The sequence below is a fragment of the Bufo bufo genome, chromosome 5, assembly GCF_905171765.1.
Source record: "Bufo bufo chromosome 5, aBufBuf1.1, whole genome shotgun sequence".
Taxonomy (NCBI): Eukaryota; Metazoa; Chordata; class Amphibia; order Anura; family Bufonidae; genus Bufo; species Bufo bufo.
In genome coordinates this window covers 69,749,603-69,755,602 of record NC_053393.1, presented here as the reverse complement: position 1 = coordinate 69,755,602, position 6,000 = coordinate 69,749,603, and the positions used below count along the sequence as shown (strand labels likewise).

Below are 6,000 nucleotides of genomic sequence, written 5' to 3'. Positions count from 1 at the left end.
CAATGCAGCCCCCCTCCCTCCCTCCCATGCCTGTTATGCAAATGAACCTCTCTGCCGTCCTCCCCCCTATTAATAACAAACTAACCACTGGATACATTGTATATATTTCTTACAAACCTGCAGAACAATAAATATTTACTGTTTTGGAAAGTGCAGAGCAAGTGGAGGGGGAGCAGCCCTGGATGGGCTATGCAGATGAGGCTGGAGGGTCTGTAATGATTGCAATGTGCACTCAGTATGAAGGATGACCCTATTGAAATCATTTCAGAGCAGCCCTGGAGTTGCTAGGACAACCACTGCTCTCTTGGCTTATGTGACAGTGAATGTGACGTCAACTGGAGGCAGAGCCTGAGCAGTAAGCCCCACAGCCCAGAGGCTTGTGTATGTGCTGCATGGTGGAGCAGGAGGAACTGTCTGCTGCTGCTGCTGCTGCTACTGAGGCTTCTCATTGTCTGCAGGAGAATGGACTGCTAACTCCCTGATCAGCCTTGCATCTGGTAAGCACACTGCTGGCATCCCTGCCTGAGATCTTCTTGTTTGCACCCTTGGAGAGAGCAGGCACAACTTTTCTCACAATGTACCTGGGATCAGATACACTGTGTACTTTCTGTAGATTGTCAGATTGCAACACAAGGCAAAAGGAAGTGACTGCATAGCTGATGCATGGTCCTAGTGCATGCTGTAAGTGCTGCAGCCCCAGGAGGGACATGCTTGTGTTTCTGTATCTCACCCTGTTTAGTAGTGATACTGGATTATAGTTACATTTCATTAAAGGGAATCTGTGTCACAGACATATGGCTAGGTGCTGGGTGTGAACAAACTCAAATAGCAGGAAACACCCCCTATGTTTTACTGTACGGCGCCCATATAGCACTGTACTGCGCCCGTATAGCACTGTACTGCGCCCGTATAGCACTGTACTGCGCCCATATAGTACAGTACTGCGTCCTTATAGCACTGTACTGCGCCCATATAGCACTGTACTGCGCCCATATAGCACTGTACTGCGCCCATATAGGACAGTACTGCGCCCGTATAGCACTGTACTGCGCCCATATAGCACTGTACTGTGCCCATATAGGACAGTACTGCTCCCATATAGCACTGTACTGCGCCCATATAGCACTGTACTGCGTCCATATAGTACAGTACTGCGTCCTTATAGCACTGTACTGCGCCCATATAGCACTTTACTGTGCCCATATAGGACAGTACTGCGCCCGTATAGCACTGTACTGCGCCCGTATAGCACTGTACTGCGCCCGTATAGCACTGTACTGCGCCCGTATAGCACTGTACTGCACCCATATAGGACAGTACTGCGCCCATATAGCACTGTACTGCGCCTATATAGCACTGTACTGCGCCCATATAGTACAGTACTGCGCCCATATAGGACAGTACTGCGCCCGTATAGCACTGTACTGCGCCCATATAGCACTGTACTGCGCCCATATAGCACTGTACTGCGCCCATATAGCACTGTACTGCGCCCATATAGCACTGTACTGCGCCCATATAGCACTGTACTGCGCCCATATAGGACAGTACTGCGCCCATATAGAACTGTACTGCGCCTATATAGCACTGTACTGCGCCCATATAGTACAGTACTGCGTCCTTATAGCACTGTACTGCGCCCATATAGGACAGTACTGCGCCCGTATAGCACTGTACTGCGCCCATATAGTACAGTACTGCGTCCTTATAGCACTGTACTGCGCCCGTATAGCACTGTACTGCGCCCATATAGCACTGTACTGCGTCCATATAGCACTGTACTGCGCCCATATAGCACTGTACTGCACCCAGGCTGCTTTGTATTGAAATCACTCAGATCAACCCGTATCTGTTGCTTCTGTATACTTATGCAGTTCAATGTAGCAAAATGTATCCCCTTTACACTCGTATACCGCACTAACATGACACCATGTGGCACCAGTAGTGCACCTGTACTGTATAGAAGCTATATAGTCCCTGCATCTCACTCCCATTACCAATATGTAGAACTGTAAAGCGCCTATATAGCATGGTATGGTAGTGCGGGTGCATTACATTGTACCCATATAGGACTATCCACATAGCACCGAATGGCTCCCACATTATATTATATTAATAAACATTGCACCCAAGTGGCACTATTCATATGGCACTGCATGGCTTCTACATTATACTGTAATAATAAATGTTGCACCCACGTAGCATTATCCATATATCTCTGAATGGCACCTACTACGGTATATATTGCACCCATGTGGCATTATCCATCTAGAACACTGTTTTATGTTGATATGCCGCCTGTACTTTGCACTCACCTGTATATAGCACTAGGTTGCACTCAGATGTATATAGCACTAGGTTGCACTCACCTGTATATAGCACTAGGTTGCACTCAGATGTATATAGCACTAGGTTGCACTCACCTGTATATAGCACTAGGTTGCACTCACCTGTATATAGCACTAGGTTGCACTCACCTGTATATAGCACTAGGTTGCACTCACCTGTATATAGCACTAGGTTGCACTCACCTGTATATAGTACTAGGTTGCACTCACCTGTATATAGCACTAGGTTGCACTCACCTGTATATAGCACTAGGTTGCACTCACCTGTATATAGCACTAGGTTGCACTCACCTGTATATAGCACTAGGTTGCACTCACCTGTATATAGCACTAGGTTGCACTCACCTGTATATAGCACTAGGTTGCACTCACCTGTATATAGCACTAGGTTGCACTCACCTGTATATAGCACTAGGTTGCACTCACCTGTATATAGCACTAGGTTGCACTCAGATGTATATTGTGGTGCTTTACATGCACTAATATAACACTTTATTTAATATTTAAATTAATTGGATGTAGTTTTACGCTGCATCCATACTGGATTATATTACATCTTTATGCCCACGCAGTGTGCCTATATAACACTGGGCAGTAAATGAGGTTACCTACCATAGGATAAGGACTGTAAGTGACTGTGTTGGCAGATGAATTCAGATTTGCTTGCAAAAAAATGAAACAAAGTGTAAGTAGTTGGTGTCTGTGGTGTGGGTGGAAGGTGACAGTGACATGATGCAATCTGCGCGCCCGTCCTGCTCGCTGGGGCTGTGCAGCACTTACAGGGCTTTTCTGTGGCATTTCAGCTGTTGCTTGTCACATAGAGCCAGAAAAATAAACATATAGCTAAATGTTAACCACAGGAACTTTACTTATGCCTGTAGATAGGACGGTGCCAGCTGGCAGGACCCGGCGCCCCTGCAGCCAAAACTGCCTTATGTACATTATATTACAATCTAATATTTGCCTTTGAAATGCAGTAACGCCCTTTTTCAGCATGGATTTGATTTGCTGTGAGAATAGGATTTATCTATGCTAAGTATTCTAATCCCGGCCTATGTCAGAGACAGATAAGTAAGATGGGTAATTGTCAGCATCATGGCAGCTTCTGGGTGCAGGTATTAAGGGCAGGTTCCCTGCAGAGAGGAGCGCGGCCAAGAGAGCAAGACGTCTACATTACAGCGAGCGGCGCAGAGTGGGAGCAAGTCTGTGCTGTATACGGCATGCAGCCCATAGACGTGTACAAGATCCATCTATCTATCTATCTATCTATCCATTATCTATCTATCTATCTATCTATCTATCTATCTATCTATCTATCTATCTATCCATTATCTATCTATCCATTATTTATCTATCTATCTATCCATTATCTATCTATTATCTTTATTTTTGTTCGGTCTTTTTAAAAGATTCTGCGATAGAGGCCCTGAACGGAGCCCCCAGTACAGATGGGAACAAGCCCTTATAGGTTTGTCGTAATCATAGTAATAGAAACAGCAGGGCTGTAAGTCATCCATCTATCTATCTATCTATCTATCTATCTATCTAATATCTATTTATTTATGTATCTTGGATCTATTGATCTATCGCTCTGTTATCTATTATCTCATATCTATTTATCTATCTATTATCTATCTATCTTATATCAATCTAACAATCTCCTATCTATCTATCTATCTATCTATCTATCTATCATCTATTATCTATCTATCTATCTATCTATCTATCTATCTATCTCATATCTATCTATCTATCTATCTATCTATCTATCTATCTATCTGTCTGTCTGTCTGTCTATCTATCTATCTATCTATCTATCTATCTATCTATCTATCTATCTAATGCCATCTGTCATATCTCATTTCCCCCTAAAATGGTCAATGAAATGATGGAGTGAGGGTGTAGATGAGTATATAAATACTACACAAATACACATTTGGAATTAAGAAGTCAGAAGAAGTCAGAGAGGGGTGACAACCCCATTGGGAGCATTATTGGTTGTCACCTACATTTAAAAAATAAAAATAAATATTTTCTGATTATTTTTTACGCTGTTTAAGCTAATCTTGTAGGGTGTAGTGTTCTTCCTCCGTGTTAACAGCAGTGCTCCATACTGATTGGGTTACAATTCCTATATGGCCTTTAGGATTCATCAGTTTATTGATCTCCTTTTTCATGATGTTCTCAGCCTTAGTGTCACCAGTGTTGACTCCTTTACAGCAGAGAGGCAGGAGAAACACCCAGGGTTGTAGTTACAGCTGGTGTGTCATAGGCATGCTGGAAAAGCACCCCATATCTATCTATCTATCTATTATCTATCTATCTGTCTGTCTATCTATCTCTTATCTATCTATTATCTATCTATCTAGTATCTATCTATCTATCTATCTATCTAGTATCTATCTATCTATCTATCTATCTATCTATCTATCTATCTCTCTAATTTCTATCTTCCCAGCTCTGACAATAGCAGAGGAGGTATAAAGTATCTGACAGATGCTGGAGTGGCTTAGACTCAGGATGCTGTATGTGTGTAAGTGGTTTTGCAGTCACGTTTGTCTCAGGACACTATTACTCTTGTAGCTGTGGCATTAGTTAGACTCAACTGTGTTCATTTAAACTGGTTAGAGGTTTGTGAAATGAGTAGTTCTAGTGCTATAGGGCTAGTGAAATCTCAGGGCCCTGCGCTATACATGTACTATACATTATACAGTATAGTATTATTATTTATTTTAAAGTGCGATTAGTTCCACGGCGCTGTACATTTAGACAGGGTTACACAAATATAAAAAATACAATAAACAAGAAACTATGAACAGACTGGTACAGAGGGGGAGAGGACCCTTCCCGCAAGAGCTTACAATCTATAAGGGTATATGTCAACAATAAAACAAATATCTAAAAGCAAAAGCAATTTCCCTTAAGTTTAAAAAATTAACTGGCAATATTAGTCCTTCATCTGTCTTCTTGTATGACGATAGGTGACAACATGACCTTCACTACACTGACAGAAGATGTAGTTATCCGGAGTTATTAGACTCCTAAAAGGACTTGCCCGGTTTAGAAAACCTGTTAGGTAAATCGGAGTTATTAAAAGGGGCTCCCATTTATTTCCCAAATCTATTTGCCAGGATACAAACTGCCCAGGAGGAGTATCCCCCACTGTGGTGGACCTGGCATCTCTGTGTGTTATATAGAAAGCCATATGGTTTTAACGAGAACTGTGTAATGCTTCATTTCTCCTGTGGTGGCGCTGAAGCAGAAATGAACACTTACTAGCAGTTTTCATTGCAAACCCCAACATCAGTACACCATACAGTTAGCCTACTGATGGACGACCGGTTCTTAAAGGGGTTGTGCAGCCTGTTTATATTGATTACCTATCCTCAATATCGGTCATCAATATCTGATCGGTTGGGATCTGACAGCTGGCACCTCTGCCAATCAGCTGTTTGAAGAGGAGGTGGCGCTCCATGAGACCGCTGCTTCCTCTTCATTACACTACACGTCGTCTCCCTTGCAGTGGTGGCGTAATGTAATTACACTGCACTTCCAAGACAACTGGCAGTGTAATGAAGAGAAGCAGCACTCGCATGGAACAGCTGATCAGCAGAGGTGCCGGGTGTCGGACCCCCGCCGATCAGATATTGAT

General features: G+C 43.1%; 1 protein-coding gene across 1 annotated transcript in view; it reads left to right on the top strand.

Annotated features, from left to right (window-relative positions):
* The first annotated feature begins 361 nt into the window (after positions 1–361).
* Positions 362–6,000, top strand: part of NCALD (neurocalcin delta) — a 93,109-nt gene continuing 87,470 nt past the window's right edge. Inside the window, exon 1 of the mRNA XM_040431954.1 lies at positions 362–497. The gene's annotated coding sequence lies outside the window, so the exon portion shown is untranslated. The remainder of the gene's footprint in view (positions 498–6,000) is intronic.